This window comes from Macaca mulatta, chromosome 1, assembly GCF_049350105.2.
Source record: "Macaca mulatta isolate MMU2019108-1 chromosome 1, T2T-MMU8v2.0, whole genome shotgun sequence".
Lineage (NCBI taxonomy): Eukaryota > Metazoa > Chordata > Mammalia > Primates > Cercopithecidae > Macaca > Macaca mulatta.
Window position 1 is genome coordinate 230,950,413 of NC_133406.1, and position 14,368 is coordinate 230,964,780.

The window sequence follows — 14,368 nt, forward strand, 5'->3', positions numbered from 1 at the left end:
ACCCAACCTAACCCTTTAGGGTTCCCAGATTGTTTGGTCTCAGGACCCCTGGGCTCAGAAATTACCGTGGACTTTGAAGAGCTTGTGGTTACGTGTTTTTGTTTGTTTTTTCTTTTCTTTTTTTTTCTTTTTTTTTTTTTTTGAGACGGAGTCTTGCTCTGTCACCCAGGCTGGAGATCAGTGGCCGGATCTCGGCTCACTGCAAGCTCCGCCTCCTGGGTTCATGCCATTCTCCTGCCTCAGCCTCCCGAGTAGCTGGGACTACAGGCGCCTGCCACCTCACCCGGCTAGATTTTTGTATTTTTTTTTAGTAGAGATGGGGTTTCACCACGTTAGCCAGGATGGTCTCGATCTCCTGACCTCGTGATCCGCCCGTCTCGGCCTCCCAAAGTGCTGGGATTACAGGCTTGAGCCACCGCGCCCGGCCCTTGTTTGTTTTTTTGAGAGGGAGTTTTGCTCTTATCAGGCTGGAGTGAAGTGGCGTGATCTCGGCTCACTGCAACATGCACCTCCCCGCACTGCCTCCCTGCTGGGTTCAAGCAATTCTCCTGCCTCAGCCTCTGGAGTAGCTGGGATTATAGGCACCCGCCTCCATGCCCAGCTAATTTTTGTATTTTTAGTAGAGACAGGATTTCGCCATGTTGGCCAGGCTGGTCTCGAACTCCTGACCTCAGGTGATCCACCTGCCTTGGCCTCCCAAAGTGTTAAGATTACAGGCTTGAGCCACTGCGCCCAGCCATATGTGGGTTTTATCTATGGATGTTTATTAGAAATGAAAAGTGAGAACCTATTAATGTAATTATTAAATTATTTAAAATAGCAATGATAAGCCCATTGCATGGTGACTTAAATAACTTTTTTTTTTTTTTTTTTGAGACAGAGTCTTGCTCTGTAACCCAGGCTGGAGTGCAGTGGCACAATCTTGGCTCACTGCAACCTCCGCCTCCTGGATTCAAGCAATTCTCCTGTCTCAGCCTCCTGAGTAGCTGGGACTATAGGCACGCGCCACCACGCCTGCTTAATTTTTATGTTTTTAGTAGAGACGGGGTTTCACCGTGTTGGCCAGGCCGATCTTGAACTCCTGACCTCAGGTGATCCACTTGCCTCGGCCTCCCAAAGTGCTGGGATTGCAGGTGTGAGCCATTGTGCCCAACCTAAATAACATATTTTTAGTGAAAATTAACTGTTTTCCAAAAACCAGAAACAACTTAGTAAGAAGACTGGCATTTTAAGTTTTTGCTGATCTCATTAATGTCCTACTTAAGAGAAAACAGCTAGATTCTGCACTGTCTTATCTGTTTGAAGCGGATAAAGAAAACTCGGCTTCACACAGATAATAGTTGGGAAATGGAGAGCTTTGGGGGCCCCCTCTCAGGAGTCCTTAGATCATGCTCTGGTAACTGCTGCTCTAGGGCAGTCGTTGATGTCAAAATACAAGGAGGGGACATGTCACCAGTAATTTTGCTTCTAAATAATAGTTGAAGTAACAAAGCAAAGCTTACTAGTGATTTACTTAGAAAGGAAATGAGAGTTAATTCAGCTTTTTCCTAGAATTATGTCTCTTCATAGTTTACATTGCCCCTTGCTTGCTTGCTTGCTTTTCTTTCTTTTCTTTTCTTTTTTTTTTTTTTTTGAGATGGAGTCTCACTCTGTCGCCTAGGCTGGAGTACAGTGGCACGGTCTCGGCTCACTGCAACCTCCGCCTCCCGGGTTCAAGTGATTCTCCTGCCTCAGCCTCCCGAGTGGCTGGGATTACAGGTGCGCACTACCATGCCCACCCAGCTAAGTTTTGTATTTTTAGTAGAGACGGGGTTTCACTATGTTAGCTAGGCTGGTCTGGAACTCCTGACCTCGTGATCCCCTGCCTCGGCCTCCCAAAGTACTGAAATTACAGGCGTGAGCCACTGCACCTGACCTTTCTTTTTTAAAGACAGGGTTTCACTCCATCGCCCAGGCTGTAATGCAGTGGCATAAACTCGGCTCACTGCAGCCTTGACTTACTGAAATCAGGTAATCCTTTCACTTCAGCCTCCTGAATAGCTGGGGCTACATGCCTGCCTGATTTTTTGTATTTTTTGTAGAGATGGGGTTTCACTATGTTGCCCAGGCTGGTCTCAAAATCCTGGGCTCGAGTGATCCTCCCGCCTTGGCCTCCCAAAGTGCTGGGATTATTGGCGTGAACCATGGTGCCCGGCCACTCCTTGCTTTCTTGAGTGGAGAAGCTGGGTGGAGTTCTGGCTCCAGGCCTGGAATTGCCCATAACATAGAGCACCTGCCGCTACTCCCAGGGAGGCCCTCACAGGTGGACAGGTGGTGCCCGTTCCCATGTGCAGTCAGGATCTGTGTGCTTGTGGATTATTACCCTCGCCACCTTTTTAATTTTATTATAGGATACAATTTTTTAATAAGGGAAAGGCAAGAATAGGTACAAAAATATAAGTAAACATTAAAATCAGGTTTACTTGGGCTTATTCTTTGGTAATGTATCCTTTCACCATATTAATATTTTCATGAGGTCTACAAAAAGGTCAAGGCTTTAGCAAAAAAGTTCAATAGTTGAAAAAGATTAGAACTTTTGTTTTTTCTCATGAGATGGCCTTTGTAAGATCTTTAAATGGGTGATGTCATTGTAAAACACTTTTTTTTTTTTTTTTTTTGAGATGGAGTCTTGCTCTGTCGCCCAGGCTGGAGTGCAGTGGCGCGATCTCGGCTCACTGCAAGCTCCGCCCCCCCGGGTTCACGCCATTCTCCTGCTTCAGCCTCCCGAGTAGCTGGGACTACAGGCGCCCGCCACTTCGCCCGGCTAATTTTCTTGTATTTTTAGTAGAGACGGGGTTTCACCGTGTTAGCCAGGATGGTTTTGATCTCCTGACCTCGTGATTCGCCCGTCTCGGCCTCCCAAAGTGCTGGGATTACAGGCTTGAGCCACTGCGCCCGGCCCTGTAAAACACTTTGTAAAAAAAAAATTAATTTTTTTTAAGATGGAGTCTTGCTCTGTCACCCAGGCTGGAGTGCAGTGGCGTGATCTTTCTCACTGCAGCCTCCATCTCCTGGGTTCAAGCAATTCTTGTGCCTCGGCCTCCCGAGTAGCTGGGATTACAGGCACCTGCCACCACGCCCAGCTAATTTTTGTTTTTTTAGTAGAGACGGGATTTCACCATGTTGGCCAGGTTCGTCTTGAACTCCTGACTTCAAGTGATCCACGCACATTGGCCTCCCAAAGTGCTGGGATTGCAGGCGTGAGCCACCGCACCCGGCTGTGAAACACTTTTTATAACTACTACGACAGAAGACCTTTGTGTTACTGTTTGCTTTGTTTTTATGAAAAATCTTTTCGGCTTTTCTCAGAATCTGGTTTTACGCATGGAATAGCTGTGCATGGGCATGTACCCAGGCTGCTGGCCTTGGTGGGAGAGGTTGAGAGCTGCTATTCTGGGCGCTTTGTTGGTTTATTTTGGTGTTGTCCTTGATTACCAATGATTTGTCTTTTGCCTAGACTATATCCCATAAATCCAGTTTCCCCCTGAGAGGTTATCTAATCCCTTCCACCCTTTTATGATAGAATCCTTTGCTTTTAAAATCTGGCAGCGTGCCTTCCCACTTAAATAAGCTCTGTTTGCTAGTATATTATTTTTGCATTAGAATGTTAAGTACTTTTAGCCGGGTGTGGTGGCTCATGCCTGTAATCCCAGCACTTTGGGAGGCTGAGGCAGGAGGATCGCTTGAGCCCAGGAGTTTGAGACCAGCCTGGACAACATAGCGAGACCTTGTCTCTACAAAAAATAAAAAATTAGCTAGGCGTGGTGGCGGGTGCCTGTGGCCCCAGTTACTTGAGATGCTGAGGTGGGAGGATCATTTGAGCCCTGGAGCTTGAGGCTGCAGTGAGCCCTTATCGTGCCACTGCACTCCAGCCTGGGCGACAAAGTGAGACTCTGTCAAAAAAAAAAAAAAAAAAAAAAAAAAATCAACTCCTGAATTATATGGCTAGAATTCTAGAAATGGAAGGGGCTTGAGAAATCATTTAGCCCAGTCAGCCCATTTTAGCAAAGAGGAAACAGGTGAAGTTGTTACTGTCGTCAGTGTGGTACTTTGGTAGTTCAGAGTAGGGCAGGTAGGAATGAACAGAGGGATCTGGTCTGGGTGTCTTTAACCCTGTTTCCCTATAGTAGAGAACATGCAGAAGGCATACATTCGGGCGAGTCGGTGCCTCTTTCATGCACAGTTGAGTCAGGAAAGTAGATTATAAAATCAGAGTGGAGTTTAAAAAGTCTGGATGGATCGTGCATCCTATTAACAAAGTCCCATTATTTGAAAATTTGTAGCAGTTTTTAATGTGAACATTTCAGAAATGTGCACACTCTGTGAAACTCACAGTTGCAGAGTTGACAAGAGCTTTAGAAATGGTCCGGCTGGGGCAGCTTTTGATGTAGGATCCTCTTCATAACGTGGCCTGACATCCGTTAGCCAGGCCCTGCTGGAATTCTTCTAATCAGAAAGCGTCTTTCTATTTTGGAGGGAAGCATTCCTTGTCAGAAAGTCCAGGGTCTCAGTTCTGCCTAAATGTTGGCACTACAAGAGCGTAGTGGACCAGTTATGAGCATGAACTCTGAACCAAACTGTTGAGGTTCAGACCGCAGGTCTGCGGCTCGTTAGCTGTGTGATCTTGGACATCTTGCTTAATCTCTCTGTGCCTCCGTTTCTTCATCTGTAAAATGGGGATGAAAATAATAATACCCCCTCACAGAGTGGGTGGGAGGATTGAACCAACTTTGTAAAGTACTTAGAATACTATAGTAAACGTGTGTTTGCGTTTTTTTTGTTTGCTTTGTTGAGGGTTTTTGCATCTGTGTTCGTGAGAGATACTGGTATGTGGTTTTCTTGTAACATCTTTGTCTGGTTTTGATAGAATAATGGTGGCCGAGGCCGGATGTGGTGTCTCACGCCTGTAATCCCAGCACTGTGGGAGGCCAAGGCGGGCGGATCACCTGAGGTCAGAAGTTCGAGATCAGCCTGACCAACATGGAGAAACCCTGTCTCTAATAAAAGTAGAAAAAATTCGCCAGGTGTGGTGGCACATGCCTATAATCCCAGCTACTTGGGAGGCTAAGGCAGGAGAATCACTTGAACCCGGGAGGCGGAGGTTGCAGTGAGCCGAGATCATGCCATTGCACTCCAGCCTGGGCGACAAGAGCGAAACTCTGTCTCAAAAACAAAACAAACAGACAAAAAATAATCGTGGCCTCATAGAATGAGTGAGGAAGTATTCCCTTTGCTTCTGTTTTCTGGAAGAGATGTAGAGAATTGGTGGAATTTCTTCCTTAAATGTTTGGTACAGTTCACCAGTGAACCCATCTGGGTCTGGTACTTTTCATTTTGGAAGGTTATTAATTGTTGATTTAGTTTCTCTAAGAGATACAGGTCTATATAGATTGTATGGTTTTTCTTGGGTGAGTTTTGGCAGATTGTATCTTCCAAGGAATTGATAAATTTCATATAGGTTATCAAATTTTTAGGCATAGAGTTGTTCATAGTATTTCTTATTTATTCGTTTATTTATTTATTTATTTATTTTGAGATTATAGTAGAGATGGGGTTTCTCCATGTTGGTCAGGGTGGTCTCGAACTCCTGATCTCAGGTGATCCCCCTGCCTCAGCCTCCCAAAGTGCTGGGATTACAAGTGTGAGCCACCACACCCAGCCTCTTATTTATCTATTTTTTTTGAGACTGAGTCTCACTCTGTTGCCCAGGCTGGAGTGCAATGGTGTGATCTTGGCTCACTGCAGCCTCTGCCTCCCAGGTTCTAGCTATTCTCCTGCCTCAGCCTCCTGAATAGCTGCAATTACAGGTGCATGCTACCACACTCCTGGCTAATTTTTTTGTATTTTTTTCTTATTTATTTATTTATTTTATTTTATTTTATTTTTTTCTTGAGATGGAGTCTTGCTCTGTTGCCCAGGCTAGAGTGCGGTGACACGATCACGGATCACTGCAAGCTCCGCTTCCTGGGTTCACGCCATTGTCCTGCCTCAACCTCCGAAGTAGCTGGGACTACAGGCGCCCGCCACCACGCCCAGCTAATTTTTTTGTTTTTGTTTTTGTTTTTGTTTTTGTTTTTAGTAGAGACGGAGTTTCACCATGTTAGCCAGGATGGTCTCGATCTCCTGACCTCGTGATCCGCCCGTCTCGGCCTCCCAAAGTGCTGGTATTACAGGCTTGAACCACCGCGCCCGGCCCCTTTATTTATCTTTTTAATGTCCCGTGGAGTCTATAGTGGTGTTCCCTCTTTCATTTCTGATATTAGGAATTTGTGTCTTCTCTCTTTTTTTCATAGTTAGCCTGGCTAGAGGCCTATCAGTTTTATTGATTTTTTTTTTTTTCCAGAAAACCAGCTTTTGGTTTTGTTGCTTTTCTCTATTGAGTTCCTTTTTCAGTTTTATTGATTTTTGTTTCAGTTTTTATTTCATTTTCTTATGTTCTCTTTGTATTTAATCTGCTTATCTTTATCTAGTTTCTGAAGGTTGAAGCTTATATAATTGATTTTAGTTCTTCTTTTCTAATATATGTATTAAATGCTTAAATTTTCCACTAAGCACTGTTTTCACTACATCCCACACATTTTGATAAATTATATTTTCTTTTTAATTTAGTTCAAAACATTTAAAAATTTCTCAAGATTTCTTTTTTGATGCATGTGTTATTTATAGTTTTTTTTTTTTTTTTTTTTTTTTTTTTTTTTGAGACGGAGTCTCGCTCTGTCACCCAGGCTGGAGTGCAGTGGCCGGATCTCAGCTCACTGCAAGCTCCGCCTCCCGGGTTTACGCCATTCTCCGGCCTCAGCCTCCCGAGTAGCTGGGACTACAGGCGCCCGCCACCTCACCCGTCTAGTTTTTTGTATTTCTTAATAGAGACGGGGTTTCACCGTGTTAGCCAGGATGGTCTCGATCTCCTGACCTCGTGATCCGCCCGTCTCGGCCTCCCAAAGTGCTGGGATTACAGGCTTGAGCCACCGCGCCCGGCCAGTTTTTTTTTTTTTTTTTGAGACAGAGTCTTGCTCTGTCACCCAGGCTGGAGTGCAGTGGCATGATCTTGGCTCACTGCAACCTCCGCCTCCCAGGTTCAAGTGATTCTTCTGTGTCAGCCTCCCAGGCATCTGGGATTACAGGCACCTGCCACCACGCCCAGCTAATTTTTTATTTTTAGTAGAGACGGGGTTTCACCGTGTTGGCTAGGCTGGTCTGGATCTCTTGACCTCATGATCCACCTGCCTTGGCCTCTCAAAATGATGGGATTATAGGCGTGAGTCTCCGGCCTGGCCTTTTTTTTTTATTTGAGAGATGGAGTCTTGCTCTGTTGCCCAGGCTGGAGTGCAGTGGTGCAATCTCGGCTCACTGCAACCTCCGCCTCCTGGATTCAAGTGATTCTCCTGCCTCAGCCTCTTGAGTAGCTGGGACTACAGCCGCATGTCACCATGCCCGGCTAATTGTTTGTATTTTAGTAGAGACAGAGTTTCACTGTGTTCCACAGGCTCGTCTCGAACTCCTGAGCTCAGGCAATCTGCCCGCCTGGGTCTCTCAAAGTGCTGGGATTACAGGTGTGACCTACCGTGCCCAACCTACAAATATGTTGTTTAATATCAAAGTATTTTGGGATTTTCCAGCTATCTTTCTGTTATTGATTTTTAGTTTAATTCCATTGTGGTGTAAGAGCTGCAGACATTGCATAATTTCTATTCTTCTAAATGTTTAAGGTGTTAAGAAGAACAGAAGGCTCTGGCATATTTCCAAATGGTTATTTTTCCCTTCACCCTGCTAGAAGTATGAGATGATTTTCTTTGATATTTATTATGAGAACCTGGTAGAGCTCCTGGAGGTTAAACTCAGAAAAGCATAGGAGGGACAGTGACTGAGTTTCCCTGGAATTTTTTTTTTTTTTTGAGATGGAGTCTCGCTCTGTTGCCCAGGCTGGAGTGCAGTGGCAGGATCTCGGCTCACTGCAAACTCCGCCTCCTGGGTTCACGCCATCCTCCTACCTCAGGCTCTCGAGTAGCTGGGACTACAGGCGTGTGCCACCAAGCCCGGCTAATTTTTTGTATTTTTAGTAGAGACAGGGTTTCACCGTGTTAGCCAGGATGGTCTCGATCTCCTGACCTCGTGATCCGCCCGTCTCGGCCTCCCAAAGTGCTGGGATTACAGGCGTGAACCACCGCGCCCGGCTCCCTGGAATTTTTAACTCTCAGAGTTCTGCACGTTGAACTCCAGCAGTTTGTCAATTACAGCTTAGGTTTTCCTGCCCTGGCACTGGTTTCCATGGAGGTTTCTGCTCCGTAAATTGTGATTCCTTGTGTATTTGCCTGTGTCTCCAATTTTTAAAATTTATTTATTTTTTTCTTTTTTGAGACAGGGTCTTGCTCTGTCACCCAGGCTGGAGTGCAGTGGCATGATCAAGGCTCACTGGATCCTCAACCTCCTGGGCTCAGGTGGTCCTCCCATCTCTGCCTCCTGAGTAGCTGGGACCATGGGTGCGTGCCACTATGCCCGGCTAATTTATTTTGATTTAGTAGAGATGAGGTCTCACTTTGTTGCCAGGCTGGTCTCAAACTCCTGGGCTTAAGTGATCCTCCTGCCCTGCCCTCCCAAAGTGTGCTGGGATTACAGGTTCGAGCCACCACACCCGGCCTGTGTCTCCAGTTTTGGGGGCAGCAATTGCTTTGTGATCTCACTTTTCTTAGGGATCTAAGAATAGTTCTTGATTTTTCAGTTTGTTTGGCTTTTTTACTTGTTATTAGGACAGAGTAGCAACTTCTAATCTCGTAACATGCTGGACTGGAAACTGGAAGCCCCAGCATCACATTTTAAAATGTACAATCCAGTGGCATTTAGTACATTCAGCATTGTGCAACTACCACCTCTATCTAGTTCCAAAATGTTTTCGTCATCCCAAAAGAAAACCTCATACCCATTAAACAGGCATTCACTACTCCCTTCTGCCCCCAGCACTTGGCAACCACTAATCGGCTTTCTGTCTCTATGGATTTACTTATTTTGGATATTTCATATAAGTGGGGGAATCATATGATACATGACCTTTTATGTCTGGCTTCTTTCACTTAGCTGAATGTTTCTGAGTTTCATCATGTTTTTGAGGCTCACACATGTTGTAGATATCAGTACTTCATTCCTTTTATGGTTCCTTGTTTGGATAGACTGCATTTTGTTTGTCCATTCATCTGTTGATGCAGGTTTTAGGATGGTTTTGCCTGTTGGCTGTTGTGAATAGTGCTGCTGTGATGATTCATTCCTAAGTATTTGAGTACCTGTTTTCTTCTGGATGTATACCTAGGAGTGGAATATCTGGTCATACAGTTTTTCTTTTCTTTCTTTTTCCCTCCCCCTCCCCTCCCCCTCCCCTCCCCCTCCCCTCCCCTCCCCTCCCCCTCCCCTCCCCCTCCCCTCCCCTCCCCTCCCCCTCCCCTCCCCCCCCTTCCCCCCCTCCCCTCCCCCTCCCCTCCCCTCCCCCTTCCCTCCCCCTCCCCTCCCCTACCTCTCCCCTTCCCCTCCCTTTCCCCTCTTCCTCCCCTTCCCCTCCCCCTTCCCCTCCCCCGCCACCTTTCCCTTCCCCTGTCTTTCTTTCTTGATGGAGTCTCGCTCTGTTGCCCAAGCTGGAGTGCAGTGGCGCCATCTCAGCTCACTGCAAACTCCACCTCCTGGGTTCAAGCACTTCTCCTGCCTTAGCCTCCTGAGTAGCTGGGATTATAGGCATGTACCCCCACACCTGGCTAATTTTTGTATTTTTAGTAAAGATGAGGTTTTACCATGTTGGCCAGGCGGGTCTCAAACTCCTGGTCATAAGTGATCTGCCTGCCTCATACAGTATTCTATTTTTAATTGATTAAGGAACGGCCAATCAGTAGCTGAAATATTTTAACATTCCTGCCAGGAAAGGGAATTTACCTTGTCTTCCCCTCTCTCTCTCCATACCAGCTTCTTTCATTTCCTAGCCAAGCCTCCTCTGTTCCTTCAGCTGTTTTTTGTGTCACTTTGTTTCCAAAATCTCCACCAGCCAGCCTTGCCTTGTCTTGCCTTCTCTTCCCTTTCCTTCCCTTCCCTTTTTTTGGGGGGACACGGTCTTGCTTTGTCACCCAGGCAGGGGTATAGTAGCATAATCATAGCTCACTGCAACCTCCAGCACCTGGGCTCACATGATCCTCCTGCCTGAGCCTCCCAAGTAGGTGGGACTACAGACATGCACCACCATGCCAGGCTAATTTAAAAATATATATATTTTTTAGAGATTGGGGTCTCGTTAATGTTGACCAGGTTGGTCTTGAACTACTGGCTTAAGTGATCATCCCCACCTTGGCCTCTAAAGGGATAGAGTTACAGGCATGAGCCACCATGGCCAGCCTGATTGATTTTCTTTCTCTCCTCTCCCTCTCCCTCCTCTTCCTCTCTCCCCATTTTCTTTCTTTTTGACAGGGTCTCACTATATTGCCCAGTTAGGACTCAGACTCCTGGATGGGTTCAAGGGTCCTCCTGCCTGAGCCTCCTGAGTCCAGCTTGATTTTTTTCTCTTTGGATGCCTTTCAGATGGGGCCAACGTTTTAACAGAATTCCTGACTCAAGGGCAGCCTTGGAGTAGCGTGGGGCTAGCGTTCCCTTGTCTAAGTGTCTCAGCAGCCTTGTCACACGGAATTTTATTTAACTCCAACCCCGAGTCCCCCTACCACGTGCCAGTGTTTAACCATGCTTCTCATCTTCAAGCTTGATGTTTTGTTCTAGTGAGTCTGCGTTTATCTCTGCCGCATTCCCTCTTGCTGTATTTGACTCTCGACTCTGCTCCGTCAAGCAGTTTTGAATCCTGACCCCACATTCCATCTGTTCATTCTGGCTTCGTGTTATTTTCAAATTCGATGTAATGGTTGAAGAGAGCCAACCAAGTATGACGCCTTTGAAAGGTTACCAGAGGTCATTGCAGGTTTCCGTGCGTTTCTTATTCAGTGACCTTTTGGGTGGCCATTAAACCTGTTGTAAATTCACCCATCTTTATTTTCATCCAGTTTCCGTTTCACCATCTTGTCCTCAGTCACAAGGGAATTAGAAGATGCCTGGTCAAATGCCTTTTTTTTTTTTTTTTGAGACAGTCTTGCCCTGTCTCCCAGGCCGGAGGGCAGTGGCATGATCTCGACTCGCTGCAACCTCTGCCTCCCAGGTTCAAGCAGTTCTCCTGCTTCAGCCCCGCAAGTAGCTGGTATTACAGGCGCCTGCCACCACACCCAGCTAATTTTTGTGTGTTTAGTAGAGACGGAGTTTCACCATGTTGGCCAGGCTGGTCTCAAACTCCTGACCTCAAGTGATCCGGCTGCTTTGGCCTCCTAAAGTGCTTACAGGCATCAGCCACCACACCTGGCCTAAGATTTTTTGGGGGGGCGGGGCAGGGTGGGACAGGGTCTTGTTCTGTTGCCCAGGCTGGAGTTCAGTAGTGCCATCATCGTTCGCTGCAGCCTCGATCTCCTGGGCTCAAGCAGTTCTCCCGCCTCAGCCTCCCAAGTAGCCAGGACTATAGGCATGCACCACCATGCTTGGCTAATTTTAAATTTTTCTGTAGAGACAGGGTCTCACCATGTTGCCCAGGCTGGTCTCTAACTCCTGGCCTCAAGTGATCCTCCTGCGTTGGCCTCCCCAGAGTGCTGGGATTTCAGGCGTGAGCCACTGCGCCCAGTGACCCCCCACACCCAGTGAACCACCACACCCAATGAACCCCTGCGCCCAGCGAGCCCCGCAGGCAGTGAGCCCCGCACCCAGTGAGCACCTGCACCCAGTGAGCCCCGCACCCGGTGAGTCCCTGTGCCCAGTGAGCCCCCGCAGGCAGTGAGCCCCGCACCCAGTGAGTCCCTGCGCCCAGTGAGCCCCCGCGCCCAGCCAGTGTCCTTTATTTCCATAAAATAAGGAAAGTACATTTTTTTCTTTTTCCTTCATGTCTTCCCCAATCTTGGACTGTAGTTCTCTTATCCTTCTATTGGTTCTGCCGTTTTTAATAAAAATAAACATGCTTCTTGAGTGACTCAGTGGCAGAATAAGGTTGAGCGGTTTTGTTTTGTGTTGCTCTAAAAATGTTAATATTTGGCTGGGCGCGGTGGCTTACGCCTATAATCCCAGCACTTTGGGAGGCCGAGGTGGGCAGATCACCTGAGCTCAGGAGTTTAAGACCAGCCTGACCAACATGGAGAAACCCCATCTCTACTAAAAACACAAAAATTAGCCGAGTGTGGTGTCGCATACCTGTAATCCCAGCTACTCAGGAGGCTGAGTCTGGAGAATCTATTGAACCCAGGAGGCGGAGTTTGCTGTGAGCCAAGGTTGGGCCACTGCACTCCAGCCTGGGCAACAAGAACAAAACTCTACGTCAAAAAAAAAAAAAAAAGGTAATATTTGTTTTGTTTTATAAATGATGTAGGAATTCTATGTAAAAGCATTACTCTTCCTATTGTTAGTAATTTAGGAATGTAAATAGTAAAAGAGCAAAAAAAACAAAAAATAGGGGAGCAAAGACAGAATCTTGATTTTTTTTTTTTTTTTTCTGATTAGCCTTCATGGATTTATTAGGCAATCCTAGTCAGTTGGTGACAGAATTTTGGGTAATAGCTGTTAAGAACTCGGCATTGATAATGAATGCCATCAGGCCTTGAATACTGTGTGGACTGTTTTGAACTATATATGATAAAGTTTTCCATTGTATGTGAAGGTCAGGAGACAAAAAACGTATACAGAACTTGGAAATTACCCCTGTCTGTTATGTTTTGATTCAGGACAGTGCCATGTCCTATTTTAATTCAGGACAAATGTGATCATGATAAAGACGAAAGAAAAGGCCAGACCTAGCCTGTATTTTCTGATAATGTTGCAAAGTGGGAAATTGAAGGAAATCATGGCATGTCCCTTGTTGTGTAGCTAGATTCCTGCCTGGCTTGGATTGTTAAGAGTTAATTGAAGGCCAGATGTGGTGGCTCACGCCTGTAATCCCAGCACTTTGGGAGGCTGAAGCAGGTAGATCACTTGAGGCCAGGAGTTCGAGACCAGCCTGGCCAACATGGCGAAACCCTGTCTCTACTAAAAATACAAAAACTAGCTGGGCGTGGTGATGCATGCCTGTGATCTTAGCTACTTGGGAGTCTGAGGCATGAGAATCACTTGAGCCTGGGAGGAGGAGGTTGCAGTGAGCTGAGATTGCATCTCTGCATTCCAGCCTGGGCGACAGAGGGAGACTCAATCTCAAAAAAACAACAACAGTTAATTGGTAAGTGAAAGTACCAGCAGGTGGAAATGTTCTGATAGTGATTTGGCAGTGGATTTGTTCCCCTGGTGCTGTGTATTTAATTCTGTGGAAAACTGTGTCAGAGTGTACATAGTCTAGACAATTTGCCCGGCTGGCTTATTGATGAAGGTGACTGGACAAGGTATGAACTGAGGAAAGCTCAGGGCTCTGTTCCGAAAACATGTTCCTCCACCAACCTGCCAAGTGCCTGCATTACTTACCCTGTTTTTATGTTAAATGGCCGAGGTTCTTTACAAAGTGTGAGTGCCTTAAGTCATTACTGATCATTAGCACCTACCTCCAAGTAGTTTCTTGGACTAAGTGGCCAGTGTTAGTGGGGCTGTGAAGAAACGGAAAGTTGGAGCAGGAGGGTTCTGACCGGATGCGAATGAAGTGAGTACTGATGGGGGAAAGTTATCTGTTGGAAACCCTGACCCACCCGGAAGCTGGTAGCAGCATGGACAGAAAGGCAGTGGGTACCACTGAAGATGATATTCCCAACTTTGCATTGTTTTGCCTGTGGGAAATTCCGTACATTACATTTCAGAGGTTTTGAGACAATTTTGCTTCAGGGAGGCTGGTGCTAAAACACAAGCTAGCAGCAGTGGCTGTAACTGGTGCCGCTTGCAAGTAAATCTTTTAGAAGAGCAAAGCTGAAGACCCCACCTGAGGCGGGACGTACAGAGGGAAAAAGCGTCTCGGAGTCAAAGTGGAAATTGCCCAGGAAGGCTGATAGCCTCCCTGCTTTGCTTACAAGAAAGCTTTCGAATGGGCTCCATTCATGAACCTTCTATGAGGCCGTTGTTGTCTGCTGGGGAGTGCATCAAAGCGTTCGACAGCAAACCTGTCAGCCCCAGGTCAGACTGATTGTCTCAGATTCGAAGCGGGGGCCCAGTGGGTGCAGCTTAATGGGGTTGTCTAGAAGATCCTGCCTGGCGCCCCATTACGGCTCATGGCTGCGGTGGATGGTTGGGGGCGTGCTGTTTACTCTCTGAGGTTTGATCTCCCCTCGTCTGTTAGGATCCTCGTTTTAGGCTGGGCGCAGTGGCTCGCGCC

The 14,368-nt window shown here is 46.7% G+C and overlaps 1 protein-coding gene across 18 annotated transcripts in view; it reads left to right on the forward strand.

Moving 5' to 3' along the window:
- Positions 1 to 14,368, forward strand: part of CLSTN1 (calsyntenin 1) — a 100,384-nt gene that overhangs the window by 19,253 nt on the left and 66,763 nt on the right. The window lies entirely within an intron of this gene.